A 15925-nucleotide genomic window follows, 5' to 3' on the forward strand; every position below is an offset into this window, starting at 1 on the left:
GCTCAGAAGAGGCACTGTGCCCCAATGTTCTGCCACCAGCTGGCCAAACCCATAAACAGACAGTCCACCACCCCCAAGTGCCTGGCAGGATAGCAGAGAAGGAGGAAATTCTGACTTTCAGTTTGATCGGTGCTCTGGACTGGACGGAAGCATGTAAATCCATAGGAAGGAGGGGGCTTACCCCAGGAATCTTTCCTGGAGTCACAGGCCCTGGAGACATTACCCTAGGGGCAGTGAGAAATATTTGGAAAAGGTGCTTTTAACTAGAAAAGGAATCCTGTCACTTTTGATATTTTAAAACCCAGAAGAAAATATCTTTTTTGTTTGCATTATTTTATTTTTATTTTGCATTATTTTCATGTATTTTTTAAATTTTTTTTTTTTAATTTTATTTTTGAGACAGAGAGAGACAGAGCAGGAGCAGGGCAGGGTCAGAGAGAGAAGGAGACACAGAATCCGAAGCAGGCTCCAGGCTCTGAGCTGTAAGCACAGGGCTCAAACTCATGAGCTAAGATCATGACCTGAACTGAAGTTGGATGCTTAACCGACTGAGCCACCCAGGCACCCTTATTTTCACATATTTTTATTTGTATTACTTCAGTTAATCCTCATAACGCTTCTTGGGGGTAGGTACCATTTTCAACCAACAGAAACTCATGTCTGCCCCAGAAAGCAGATGCCCCACTGTGTTAGTAAGGTGGCCCCCCACTCTCACCCCTCTTTTTCTTACATTCATTCACCTTCTCTTTGGCCACCAGGAAGAAGGAGAAGTTTTGGATGCCCTGGAGATAAGAAAAGTAGAGAATGATGCAATTGAGATGCTGTTTCTCCCCAGTAGGTGGTTCAATCCGGTGGGAGAATGGTTAGGAATAAAGGGGCCTGAGGCTATTTGGATTTTTCAAGAATGACTCAGACAGACTCAGGACTGAGTGGAGTTGCTTGCTACATTTAGGGTAGAGAAGGCCATTATCTTTGTGTATCCAGAAATGGCATTTCTCTGGTGCCCCCAGGATGGGAAGGTTTAAATGAATCCCAAAATAGCACTCTTGCATGGTTTCAGCAATCCAGTGATGAGCATCTCTGGGAGGCCTAGCAGAACTGAGGTGGGGTGGGGGTGGGGCCAAGTGCAGAAGAGGCAACTGGGGGCACATATGATGAGCAGACTCTGGGCATGTGAGGCACCCTCTAAGGATTCATAGAGACAAGTGCCAGACACTGTGAAGGGGTTAGTTTCTGGCAGCCAGACGGCGGGGGGGGGGGGGGGGGGGGGGGGGACACAGGCAACTATAATTTGTCATTAAAATGAAGTGTGATTTAGGGGTGCCTGGCTGGCTCAGTCGGTGAAGCCTGTGACTCTTGGTCTTGAGGTTGTGGGTTCGAGCCCCATGTTGGGTGTAGAGATTATTAAAAAATAAAATCTCAAAAAAAATAGTGTGACATATTACAGACACCTGAATACCTGGATGACATCACAATTATAAAGAAAAGAAACATATTCAGAGAAATTAAGTACTTTTTTAAAAACTGCACATCAAAGAATGGTATGCAATGGAGAGGAACAGAGTGGTCAGGGTTCAAAATCAGCTCTTGTTAATCCTCTAGGAGACCATCGTAGTACGAGAAACAGGAACCTTTCCTCTTCATCACAGATCCACCTGTTTGCTGGCATATTGGTCAATCATTGGAATGTTTGTTTTTTTGCCTTGGTATTTCCATCTTTTAGTGAAATACATACAGTATTTACTCCCAATAACCCACTAGAATCATTATAGTCTAATACGAAAATATATACAGAGTTGAGTTTGTCTGGTAAAAAATAATTCATTTAGAAGGCAAAGCATTCCATTTTAAAAGGGAGCCAGAGGAAATAGGAGCTATCCGCACTGCAGAAAAACAATAATTGTGGTTATGTGAGTTAAGTAACTGTTGAGGTTTGTGGTTTGTTTTATTTTTTAAGAATAGCGCTGGGGAAGACTAAGTAATGTTAAGATGGCAATATTCCCCAAATTGGTCTACTTTTTTGCTGCTTTTTTTTTTTGCATAAATTGACAAATTAATCCTAAATTCATATAGAAATGCAAAGGACCTGGGGTGCCTGGGTGACTCAGTCGGTTGAGCGTCCAACTTAGGCTCAGGTCATGATCTCATGGTCTGTGGGTTCGAGCCCCACGTTGGGCTCTGTGCTAACAGCTCAGAGCCTGGAGCCTGCTTTGGATTCTGTGTCTCCCTCTCTCTCTGCCCTTCCCCTGCTCTGTCTCTCTATCTCTCTCAAAAGTAAATAAACATCAAAAACAATTAAAAAAAAAAAATGCAAGGGGCCCAAAGTAGCCAAAAAGAATCTTGAAAAAGATAAAAGGTAGAAGACACAGACTTTCCAATTTCAAAACCTATGACAAACCTACACTAATCAAGACAATGTGGTACTGGCATGAAGATAGACATATATTGAAAGTCCACAAATAAACTCATATATTTATAGATCATTGATTTTCAACAAGGGTGCCAAGACAATCTAGTGGGAAAGAATGATCTTTTCAACAGATGGTGTCAGGATAACTGCCTGTCCACATAGGCAGTGAAAGAAAGAGAAAGAAAGAAAGAAAGAAAGAAAGAAAGAAAGAAAGAAAGAGAAAATGAAAAAAAGAGAGAAAGAAATTAGATCCAAACGTTACACCATATACAAAAGTAACTCAAAATGAATCAGAAACCTAAATGAAAGCGCTAAAACTATGAAACTCTTAGAAGAAAACAGGAATAAATCTCTGTGACCTTGGGTTAGACATGACACCAGAAGCCCAACAAAAGAAAAAATAGATAAATCAAACTTCGTTGAAAGTAAAAATGTTTGTGTTTCAAAGAACACCACCAAGAAAGTGAAAAAGACAGCCCATACAATAAGAAAAACAATTTGCAAATATGATATATTATATATAAATATCTATATCCAGAATATAATAAAAGGATAAATAACCAAATATTAAAACAGCAAAGGACTTGAATACACATTTCTCTAAAGAAGATGTACTAATAGCCAATAAGCAGATAAAGGAATGTTTATCATCACTAACCATTAAAAAAAATGCAAACCAAGCCACAGTGAGATACCACTTCACACCTACTAGGATGGTTAGAATGAAAAAGATGGACAAATAATAAGTGTTGGTGAGGACATGGAGACATTGGAACTCTTTTTTTTCAATTTTTATTTAATTTTTTTTTTTTTTTAATTTACATCCAAGTTAGTTAGCATATGGTGCAACAATGATTTCAGGAGTAGATTCTTTAATGCCCTCTTACCCATTTAGCCCATCCCCCTCCCACAATCCCTCCAGTAACCCTCTGTTTGTTCTCCATAGTTAAGACCCTGTTAGGTTTTGTCCCCCTCCCTGTTTTTATATTATTTTTCCTTCCCTTCCCTTATGTTCATCTGTTTTTTATCTTAAAGTCTTCATATGAGTGAAGTCATATGATATTTGTCTTCCTCTAACTTCGCTTAGCATATTGCCCTCTAGTTCCATCCACATAGTTGCAAATGGCAAGATTTCATTCTTTTTGATTGCCGAGTAATACTCCACTGTGTATCTTCTTTATTTCTTCTATATCCATTCATCCATCGATGGACATTTGGGCTCTTCCTGTACTTTGGCTATTGTTGACAGTGTTGCTATAAACATTGGGGTGCATGTGCCTGTATAAACAGCATAGCTGTATCCCTTGGATAAATACCTAGTAGTGCAAATGCTAGGTCATAGGGTAGTTCTATTTTTAATTTTTTGCAGAACCTCCATACTGTTTTCCAGAGTGGCTATACCAGCTTACATTTCTACCAGCAGTGCAAAAAAGATCCTCTTTCTCCACATCCTTGTGGACATCTGTTGTTGCCTGAGTTGTTAATGTTAGCCATTCTGACAGGTGTGAGGTGGTATCTCATTGTGGTTTTGATTTTTATTTACCGGATGATGTATGATGTTGAGCATTTTTTCATGTGTCAGCTGGCCATCTGGATGTCTTCTTTGGAGAAGTGTCTATTCATGTCTTTTGCCCATTTCTTCACTGGATTATTTGGTTTTTGGATGTTGAGTTTGATAAGTTCTTTATAGATTTTGGATACTAACCCTTTATCTGATATGTCGCTTGCAAATATCTTCTCCCATTCCATTAGTTGCCTTTTAGTTTTACTGATTGTTTCCTTCTCTGTGCAGAAGATTTTTATCTTGATGAGGTTCCAATAGTTCATTTTTGCTTCTGTTTTCCTTGCGTCTGGAGACGTGTTGAGTAAGCAGTTGCTGTGGCCAAGGTCAAAGAGGCTTTTGCCTGCTTTCTCCTCAAGGATTTTGATGGCTTCCTGTCTTACGTTTAGGTCTTTCATCCATTTTGAGTTTATTTTTGTGTATGGTGTAAGAAAGTGGTCCAGGTTCATTTTTCTTCAGAGACACTGGAACTCTTATACATTGTGGATGGCATGAGAAATGTGCTTTCCTTTCCAGAAATAGTTTGGCAGTTCTGCAATAAGTTAAAAGGGGAGTTAAACAGGAATTCCAGTCCTAGGTATATGAGAATTGAAACTATGTATCCACATAATAACATAATAACTTGTACATAAGTTAAGTTAGAATTAAATGTTCATAGCAGCCTTATTCATAATAGCCCAAACAAGGAAACAACCCACATGTCCATGAACTGTTGAATGGATAAACAAATGTGGCGTATCTATAAAATGGAATATTGTTTAGCCTTAAAAATTCAAGTATGGATACATGTTACAACATGGATGATCCTTGAAAACACTGTGCTAAGTGAACGAAGCCAGACATAAAAGGCCACCTATTATAGACTCCTTGTCTATGAAGTTTAGAATAAGCAAATCCATAGAGACAGGAAAGTCAATTAGTTGTTGTGAGGAGTTAAGGGTTTGGACAGTAAGAGAAGAGCTGCTGATTGATATGCATTCTTTTTGGGGTGATGAGAATGTTCTGGAGTTAGATAATGGTGATTGTTGCACAACCTTGTGATTATATTAAAACCATTGAATTATATACTTTAAAAGAGTGAATGTTAGGGCATGTTAATTATAGCTCAATTAAAAAAAACTCAGGTGTGGGTCAAAAAAAAAAAATAAACGAGTGAAAAGGGATAAACCTCAAGAAGTATGGTAAGGCAGAATTGCCACCAGCTCATGAAACATGAGGCTAGACTCTACCAAGAAAGGGCTTGCCTGACCCTCAAAGAAAACTGGAGGAAGGACCCTCCATTGTCTCTCATGCTCAGACAGCTGTGCCCCTCTCCCTAGAGCTGGTGCAGGAAAGAATTTCCTTCAGTCTTTTTCAAGAATCTCAACCACCTTCTCCAAGGCCTCTAGTTCCCACAGTTGACCTCCTAATGCTGGTACATTTCAGAAATCATGTTGTTTCTGATATAGTAATGGTTTTCCACACACTACCCAAGTCTAAAACCTGAATCCCCTTAAAGAATTCAGACTGCAAAGGAAGCAATCCAAAATTTACAGAACAGCCATTGCAGCGTGTCGTACAACTGAAAAACTGGAAACGATCTAACTATCAAACAATAAGGAATTGGTTAGAGAAATTATGGTACATCCTTATAATGGAATATTATGGAACTCTTAAAAATAAGGCCTAATAAATAATTTTTAGTGACATAAGGAAATGCTTATGATCATGGCAAGCAGAAAAATATAATGGATAGAGAATCATAGGGGCATTGTGTTCTCAACTATGGTAAGAATACGCTTACCTTAAGAAATATGCCATGGGGCGCCTGGGTGGCTCAGTCGGTTAAGTGGCTGACTTCGGCTCGGGTCACGATCTCGCGGTCCGTGAGTTCGAGCCCCGCGTCAGGCTCTGTGCTGACAGCTCAGAGCCTGGAGCCTGTTTCAGATTCTATGTCTCCCTCTCTCTGACCCTCCCCCATTCATGCTCTGTCTCTCTCTGTCTCAAAAATAAATAAACATTAAAAAAATTAAAAAAAAAAAAAAAAAAGAAATATGCCATGATATTAATAGTGATCATTTTAGGCGGTGGATATTTTCATTCTAAATTTTCTTTTCAAATTTTCCACAGTAAGTATGTCATAGTTTTTGTGTTAGAAAAACATAATTATTTGGGGGTGGGGGAGAATTCCAGGTGGCAAAACGAAGAATTTTAACACAGCCTTGCACGTACCACGTACATCCCATTGGCCAGAATCAGTCCCGGGACCACTGCTGACTTCTGTTTGCCCAGAGAAAAGGAAATGGTTTGAGAAACACAATCTCTGCCACAGGGTTGCAAGAGTGTATGGGCATTGGTTGAAGATTACACAGCTAATGCGAACTAGAGCAAAGATTTGGAATCAGTCTTGGTCCTGTTCATCTTGTAGTTCTGCCTTCTTCCAGGTCCCCTCTGGAATGTTCTCTAGTCCCTGAATGCTAGAATGATCGCTAGGGAGGGTAAGAAAGTCTGATGAAAACATTTATGTTAAACACAGTTTTAAGCCTTTCTAGACCCATCAACAATTCCTGTACAATATTTTCTTCCCTTAACTTCTGTAACTCCCCATTAAACATTCACATGAAGCTGATGTGTGGCATTGTGGAATAGCTATATTGTACACCTGAAACTAATGTAACATTGCATGTTAACTAACTGGAATTAAAATAAAACTTAAAAAACAAAAAGAAAACAAGAAAAAGACAGGCACTGATATCTTTAAAAAAAAAAAAAAAAGCAAAACACTAAAGCAAAGCAGACACCAGTTTCAAGGCAATTCATTACTGTGCTTTTGATATATGCCACCTTTTATAGGTTTGTTTTGCAAAAGCAGAACTTCAAAGGCTCTTCTCTGCTTCCTAGGGCCTTTCTCAGCCACTACTCCGCTGTGGCTGGTGGGGGGCGGTGCTTGGCTCTGCCTCAGGTTCTGATGATGAGCTTCCCCCCACCCCATGAGAAAAAAAAAAAAAAAGCTGAGTATAAACATAAGCTTGATTGACTAATCATTATCATTAAACAAAGGGCTTATAATTCAAACATGATTTAAAGAAATACAGATACCTGGAGATATTCACAACCATTTATTTTAAAACATGAGAAGGGATCTAATTAATATCATCTTGACACTTCAAACACATTTTCTTATCTAACCTTCACATGAACCCTGCTGGGATGGGTCTCCCTCGGATCCCAGGTTCTATAGATGGAAGCGGGCACATGGGTTAGTGAATACGTGTACTGTGGTTCATCTTCTTGCTTCGGCATTTCCTTATCTATAGAATGAGAAAGGAGTAAAAACAATAGTAACAAACAAACAGTAAGTAAAATACCTACTTTCAGCATGTGGGGAGAACTGAATGGGATGATGGATTCATAGCGCTGAGACATGATTATGATGACTGTTTCATTTACAGACAAGGAAAGGTAGGTTCAGACAGCCATTTTGTCAAAGCCAGCCAGTCAGAAGTGGTAAGGCTGGGGCTTGAGCCCAGGCTTCTGTAGGTCTGATGCTGAACACTTTCTCTTACCACTTGCTACTTTTTATATTCTAGGAAACACAGGGAGTCCAGCACAAAGATACCTATGCTTGACCAGCTTTTAGTTCACAGGTAAGCATCTTTTCCGTTTAATTTATAAAATGTCTCAATCACATTCTACTCAAACTCTAACACTTTTTTAAACTGTTCTTTATTCCAGCATCTGGAATTGAAAGCTTAACTCATTTACCTTCTTTCTTGCCCAGGATGAATGCCTATCTAGAAATACTGGAGTTTCAGGGGCCATCTGTCTAAAATGCAGTAAGAATTTATCAAAGTCTCCACCCACCTCATGACGAGGGCTGGAGGACAGCAGTGGACAAGGGTGAGAAATCACAAGACCTGAGTTCTAGCCCCACCACCTACTGGTTCTTGCACCTCATGTAATTTCTCCTGCCAGAGTCTCCAGTTCCTTAGCTATGAACCGGAACACCTATAATACACCAACTCACCTCACGAGCTTGTGGGATCAAATGAAGCGGAGCCTGTTGCAAACTGTAAAGTTCTATGTGATTGTTTTTACTATCCCAACCACAATCTATGGCCAGACAGCTCTTCATATAGCAGACAGATTTCTTCCCCTTGGCAATAATTGTAAGTAATATATTCCAGGATGTTTTGCATTTTCCTGTGCTTAAAATAAAACTGAACCCAAACAAGAATGCAGACATGGTCCCGTGTTCTGTGACGCTTGTAGAGTAGCTCCTATGTGGGAGGCTCTGTGCTTAGTGCACTAGAGATAAGATGTAGTCCTACCCCTGACTACTTCATGGTCTAGTGGAGAAGGCCAGGCATTTATATAAAGTGCTGCATACTTTGAAAGAGGAACAAATACAGTGTTAGAAAAGTTGAAAGAAGCAAGGTCACTTTCAGGTTAGTGAAATCTGGGAGAGCTCCTTGGAGGAGCTTGAGTTCGGTCTTAAATTTGGCTAATATTTGGGCAAGTAAAGAGAACAACTTGAGCCAAGACTCAGAGGCAGGAAGATCCAGGCTGTGTATGGAAACAGAGGAGTATTTTGACTTAACTGAGTCAAAGGGTACAAAAAGAAAAAGATGGGAAACAGGGCAGATTTGGGGGGTACATGAAAGTCAGACTGATGGCTTAATTTTTCAAATAGGAAATCAAAAATTGATCCAGCACAGGGTTTACAGAGTGAGCTGGAGTGATGGAGAGAGCAAAGGCAGGCAGAACCCTTCAGAGGTCATTGCAGTGGTCCAGACGTAAGGAAATCCTGAATTTAGGGCAGCAGCAGCAGCAGCAGAAACAGGGAGATATCTTACAGGTATAGAACCCAAAAGACTTGTCAGAATATGTAATACAAAAGGACTGGGACTCTAAGAACTGGTAAGCAAATCAGGGTTTCTTTCAAGGTTCCAAAAGCTTCACAAATTCATCTATTTGACAAATATGGGTCAGCTGTGTGCTAGGGAGCAAGACAGACAAGATCCTTTATGAGAGGAAGGCAGATCCTAAACAGGTAATGGGAGTTAGTAATATGACACAGCGTCCAGGTGGCAGGACGGGGGTGGGGAAGGTAGGGAGCTACCCAGGTAGGAGGTGACATTTGGGCTGAACTTTAAATGATGAACATCAGACAACGAGGGGAAAGTTGAAGGAAGAGTAACCTTTACAACTTTGAATCCAAATGACTTTTTAGGGAGTTACCTTTGGCATTAAGACACGAAGGTCCCACTGTGACCCCCAGAGAAGGGACAATGTCTTATTTACTATCCTGTAGTATAAATGATCTCACTTGTCTCTTCCATGTGGTAGTCGACTCTCAACCTCTAATGTGACTTCTTTCTCACAAAGTGGCTATGGACCAATTTTCCATCGCTTCTTCCAAAGAGCTGACCTTTGGACGTCCAAATGGGTTTTTATTGTTTCTCTTAAAGACCAGCTTTACTGATAACATTTAGCACCAAACTGAAGCATCCCAGAAATTCATATACATTGAATAATCAAGACTCACCCATTGATATATGATATAACAAATATCTCTGCTCCAACTAATAGACCAACAGGCAGTTCGCACAAAAAGACAGGTGAATTTTTCAGTCCAAAGGGTGAGTCAACCCATCTGGTATGACAAATGCTGTTTCTGGCTTGATTCCTTGTCTGAGACCATTTGCCAAAACCTTTTTCATGAATCAATAGTTAAGATAATCTAAGCTGTTCCCAATAGATTCAATAGTTCACTGGTTCCAGGCATAAGACATCAATTTGGTTTGGTTATAAAATTTAATATTCTATAATTCACAGAAAATCGAATTCATGTACCATCTGGTTTTGGAAGGAAGACCTCTGGAAAAATTCAGGGGCTTTCAGGATTAACATTTCTTATCTTCTTCCTGATCTCACTCAAGACCTTTTCATTCACACTAAAAAGTGATAATCTACTTGGCATATTACCCCTTATTTCAAAAATGGTAAGTTCATTCCACCTGGTTTACTTTGTAATATGTCCATGAATGTTCTCATTCTCTTGCCCCGACTAATAGTCTGAAGCCACACTACATGTTTCCTGATCCCTCATTGAGGACTATGAAGGCATATACCCATCAGGTCACAACCAGGTTAATCTTCCTGAACCTCCATTTGATACTTTGTAAACTAAAAGGTTTACAAAACACTTTCACTATATTATCTCGCTTTGTTTTCATGCTGACCCTGAGAACATTCCCATTTTACCCATGAGGCCATTAAAGCCAAGAAGTTGACTGGTCTACCACCTGGGATCCCTGATTTTTGGTGTGCATCCTGTCCAAAATATTTAACATGCCCACCCCAGAATGCAGTTATGTTTCCTGAATCTTGCCATTTGAGCAAGATTCCCTACCTAGTTTTCCAACCTCTTCTCTTCTCCCATGTTAACTATCACTTCCAGTGGAGCTGGTGTTTCTGTTACTCTTAGAGCCTATTATGCTCCAGATGGCCTTAACTGGGCCCCAGGGATCCATCCCTAGAGCCCCGTGGTTGGGCTTTCAGCAACTGAGTACTGCATGTGGGATTTTGTATGTATATGCTTGTGTGAGTCTGTCTAGGGAAAGAATCCATAGTTTCCAACAGATCCTCAAAGAAGTCAATGACATCCTCCCCCCAAAAAGTTAAAAATTAATTTTATACGCTGCTTTTCTTTCACCAGATCTCCTCTCCACTCTCTTGACCTACCTACGTTTCATAATTTCTCTTCAGAACTTAAAGCCAACTATAGGCTTTCCAGATCACTCTTTCTAGATGAATTTAATTGTTCCCTCCCTCCAAATATTAATTCAAAAAGTGAGAAGCCGGAGTATTCCTAGGGTGGCCTTTATATATGCAGATAATATGTGATAACTTATCCCGACTGAGAGAACAATGATCTGTAAACCTTAATCATTCCCTTCAGGGTTGATTTGAAACCTTTCATTAGTACAATGCTTCCCATGGGATAAAGAGTGGGAAGAACTACATTGATACGGATATGGTATCTATTATGAAAAGAAAACCATTATCTTACTGTAAGGATTGCATAGTGATATTCCAGATGAAAACATAAAATTGGTAGAAGTTCAACCACTCACTCTCTACACACCAAAGCAAGCCAACCCCACTGCCTATGGTGACTCAAAGGCATATAGAGCTTTTGTTTGTAGAGCTCAGGGTGAGGGGTCTGAGTGGTGGGGTAAATGGAAAGTGGGAGGGGGCTCTGCTAAGGATGGTGGGGGGTGAGTATCAGCAGTTGGTTCACCAGCTTTGGCCTTGACGGCCTTCCAGCCTCCCAGCCTTAATACTCATTCCCTGGCATTTTCTCATTCCATCTTCCTGAGTCTCTTCTGCTCCCCTGCACTAGTCCATCTTCTAAACATGGCATACACTGTGTTCCATCAGGAATCTGCTATATTTGAGGGTTACTACTTCGGTTACATACCCCTCCTTCTGACCCTGGTGAAGCCTAATGTTTTCCATGAGTGGTGCCTCCCATGAAGCCCTATGCCTAAAGATGTAGACTATCTATCTATACCCTGTATATCTGGGAAGGGGAGAATTGCCACTCTCTGCCTTTTCTTGCCAGCTAGTGCTGCCAACACTTTCATTAGAGACAAGGGCACTGTCATGTGCTGCATAGGTCCCCACAAAAAGGTATGTCTGTATCCTAATCCTTGGAACCTGTGGATATGAACTTCTTTGGGAAAAGGGTTTTTTCTCAGATGTAATGAAGTTAAGGATCTTGAGAGGAGGAGAGCATCCTGGATTATCCAGGTGGGCCTAAAATCTAATAACAAGGGTCATCATCAGAAGCACACAGAGAGATGGAAAGATGGAAGAGGAGGAGGGAATGTGACAAAGGAGGCAGAGGCTAGAGAGAGGAGCCCCAAGTAAAGGAAGGAATTCTGCAGCCACCAGAGGGAGGAAGAAGCAAGGAGTGGAATCTCCCCTCAAGCATGTGGAGGAAGCACAGCCCTGACGACAACTTAACTGTGGACCTCCAGCCTCCAGAACTGTGAAAGAACACATTTCTGTTGTTTCAAGCCACCCAGTTTGTGCTAATTTGTTGCAACAACCACAGGAGACTAATACAGATTACCTAACTCCCATCATCTTGCAAAATACTAAACACCTAACATTTCCTGAGTGCCTACAAAGTGCTAGGTATTGTGCTGAAGACTTTTCATGGATTATGTGTGAAATTCATAGAATTACACTGTAGCACAGGACAGATAAGGAAAGGAAAGCCCTCAGGAGATAAGTGAATGCCTGCTGTCACACAGGTAAGCACAAGGGGAGGGACTAGCAGATGCAGGTTGCCTGTCTGACTACAAGCCCATGTGCATCACCACTCAGTGACACTGCCGCTAATGGGTGACATAGAGTCCACTGGGACCCACAGCACCACTGGCTCCACAGCATCTCTGCACCCTACTTCCTCAGGTCATGGCCTCCGTCCTCCAGCAAGGCCATCCCCCGACTTGCTCTTCCCCTGACCTCACCAGCTGCAGAATCCCACTTGCTGACCACAACCCTCTTCCTTTTTAGCTGTCTCACACACTCTCTCACACTCCACCCAACCTTTGATCTCTGGGCCAAAGACCTCAAATTGGACAACCTGTATCCTTACAAGCACACGGAGACTTCCCAAGGGGCAAATAGGCATGGGTGGTTTTAGTGAAACTAAATTTTAGAACCTGAATTTCCATGAGAACTTGTGTCATTCAGCCATTGCCACAATGATGCTGCAGAACAAACCACCCCAACACAATGTGACTCAAAACAACAATCGTCCATCCTTAGGGCAGCTGTGGGTCAGGTGGGATGCCCCTATTCAGGCTGCAGGTCTGCAGTTTGTTGGGCTAGGGCTGGCTCCAGGTTGTGTGAGCAATGCAATTTTACAGAGCCCTACACTTAATAGGACCTTGCACTTGTGCTTTAATACTCTGGGATGGACCCAAGACATTCATGTTTTGTGAGTGAAGTCTGAAGGTATTCAGTACAATATTCGCTGCACGCTCCAGGGCCTTTAAGCCTCAATTCGCACATGGTGCTGCCTTCTCCTATCTCCCCGCCCTCCTGGATAGGTACTCAGCCATCAGCTCTCCATGCATGCCCAGTGACCACTGCTGCCCTCTGTCCCCATGGGGTTCTGAACATGACCACAGGGAGGACCATTCAGGCACATGTTCTGCAGTGTCTTAAGGTGGGACAAGGTGGTGGCTATTCACACTGGCTGTGTCATGGCACATTTGGCGGGCAATGGGCAGGGATTTCTTGTTCACTCCCAATCCAGGTACCAAGTGCACCCCTGCATGGAGATTTCTACCCATTGGGTGTTGCCATCCACCATGGATGGAGGTGGTAAGCCAGGAGAAAGAGGGATTGAATCCTGATGCCCCACATTTTCATTTTGCAGTGGGCCCTACCATTAAGTGATGGGCCCTGGCTGCATCAGCTTAATTCTGTATCTTATTTGGGGCCCAGTGGAGGGCAGCAGCTACCCGGAGCATTGTCTTCTCACTGCAACTGCAGAAGCACTAGAACCCAAGCCAAACTGCACAAGCACTTTTCAAACTTTTGCTCACATTTATCCACTGAAGCAAGTCAGTAAACCATGCTGGAGGCCATGAGTGGGAAGCATACTCCAGCCACCAGGAGGCCAGGGTGAAGGTATGGTTGCACGATGTTATAGAAAAGTAGGACTGATCCACCTACCATAGTACTCCTTTCTAAATATGTCTCCTTCAGAATGAATGGCCCTGATCACACCAGCTCTTATTTCCACCTCATTTCTGACAGGTGTCCTTCCCTGCACATTACCCAGGAAAGGCATGGGGGTGCATGTGGTTCAACCAATGGTGCACTAGTGTAATCCAGGAAAAAGGATGACTTTTCCCAGCTTCACATTCACAGGAAATATTTTAACATCTTATTTCAGTTTGTGTAATACTTTGTTATGGGTAACTATGATAGGGTCAGCAATAAAAGACTTTCAAACACAAGAATCTACAATGGAATAAAATTCTTTAGGGAGAGTGGGATAAAAATATGAAAAGGAATAAAAGGAATGTTGAAAAAACCCTTTGTTAGAGAACAGCTATGCTGGTGGCAGTGTGGCATTTAGATGGGACACATTTAAGTCAGACATGTAACCATTTTATTTGAAAATATAAATATTTATAATATACTAGAAATTACATTCTTTGCTACTACCTGAATTGAAGGAAAATTTTTAAGTGTTAACTTAGAGATGTTAGAGCAGGTACCTGGTTTCTCAACCCCTCCCCTCCCCCGGGGGGCAAGCAATCAAAAGAATTTTAAGTCCACTCATCTAGGGAAAGAAAACCTTACATTTTTATTCAACCTATTACTCCCTTGAGACTGTATTTTCTTCCTTACCCCTGTAAGTAAAATAAGCCAGACACAGAAAGACAAATGCTATATGGCATCACTGACATTTGTGGAATCAAAAAGAAAAAAGCTGAACTCATAAAACCAGAGTTGAATAGTGGTTGGCAAGGACTGGGACGGTGGGGGAAATGAGAGACGTAGGTCAAAGAGTATGAACTTTTCGTTACAAGATGAATAACTTCTGTGGATCTAATGTACCACAGGGTGACTACAGTTAACAATACTGTACATTATACTTGAAATTTGCTAAGAGAGTAGACCATAAGTGTTCTCACTACCCAAAAAAGGTGACTATGTGAAGTGATGGATGTGTTAATTAACTTGATTGAGGTAATTGTTTCACAACATATACATACAAATCATCACGTTGCACACCTTAAAAAAAGAAAAAGAAAACAGTTAACCACTATCAATTGTGGCTTAATTTATCTCTTGTTGATGTGAGGAGGATGCAACTATTTAAATCATGTCAAATTTTTCTTCATTTTGGACCTGTTTGGGACTTTCCGTGGCAAAAACCCTTGTAAAGAGCTTTCTGTCAGTCTTGGAACTTTTTTTAACAAGCAAGGTCTCCCGAGTTTTTCTCAGTAAAGGGCAATGGGTTGCCTTCTCAGGATTTTCCATCATCTCTTTGACAACCAAGTGCTTTTGAAATTCTTTTTTTTTTCTATATGCAGATAAAAAGGGAAACACAAATTCACTATCTATTTGGATATGTGCTATCAGGAAATACAGTGATTTCTGTGTTAGGATTATTCTTCCTGTCAGAAGGGAGTTATTTCATTTTCTTTTAATCTGGGCAATTTGTCCTGTGAGATTGTGGTTTAGACTGGTTCTAATATCTGTCCCTAAGTAATCATCAGTAATTTCTGACTCAACTTGGTTCAGCAAGAAAGCTTTCTTTTTTTTTTTAAATTTTTTTTTAACGTTTATTTATTTTTGAGACAGAGAGAGACAGAGCATGAACGGGGGAGGGTCAGAGAGAGGGAGACACAGAATCTGAAACAGGCTCCAGGCTCTGAGCTGTCAGCACAGAGCCCGACATGGGGCTCGAACCCATGGACCACGAAATCATGACCTGAGCCGAAGTCGGACGCTTAGCCGACTGAGCCACCCAAGCGCCCCAAGAAAGCTTTCAATAACAGTATGAGATTATCAATCCATAATCCATTATAGCAAACATAATCCCTTAAAACAAACATAACAGCTTAAAATATAGAAGAGGTTTAGCACAGTCCAAGTTCAAGCTTGCAACCTAGAGAGAAGAGAGCTGCCTTTTAGACACTACTTGAGGAATCATGGCTGGTGTGCAAATGCAAGTTAGTGCACTGACATCATTGTGAGGTGTGTCCCAAGATGTTAATTATAGCCACCTGTGCCTGTGTTACCTCTGCCATCATTAAATGTGCATCTGTCCAACCTCTGAATGACTTGGGGTTTTACATAAAGGGTCATGTTTCTGACTTGGTGAAGTTGCTTAAAATGAGCCCTAATGTAATTAAAATGAGATATTGGGA

At 41.2% G+C, this 15925-nt stretch overlaps 1 long non-coding RNA gene across 4 annotated transcripts in view; it reads right to left on the reverse strand.

The window, feature by feature from the left end:
• Window positions 1-3276: 3276 nt before the first annotated feature.
• LOC109249452 (uncharacterized) overlaps window positions 3277-15925 on the reverse strand; it is a 109526-nt gene continuing 96877 nt past the window's right edge. For 2 of the 4 annotated variants that reach the window (XR_008423063.1, XR_002072584.2), the window contains 4 exons: window positions 7140-7261; window positions 6795-6926; window positions 6183-6427; window positions 3300-4503 (listed from right to left, as the gene is read on the reverse strand). This is a non-coding gene — a long non-coding RNA (uncharacterized LOC109249452). Of the gene's footprint in view, window positions 4504-6182; window positions 6428-6794; window positions 6927-7049; window positions 7262-15925 lie in introns of all 4 variants that reach the window. The other 2 variants (XR_008423064.1, XR_002072585.2) reach the window with 2 other exon arrangements.

This window comes from Panthera pardus, unplaced genomic scaffold (assembly GCF_024362965.1).
Source record: "Panthera pardus isolate Hobbes unplaced genomic scaffold, ASM2436296v1 HiC_scaffold_17, whole genome shotgun sequence".
In the NCBI taxonomy this organism is placed as follows: Eukaryota; Metazoa; Chordata; class Mammalia; order Carnivora; family Felidae; genus Panthera; species Panthera pardus.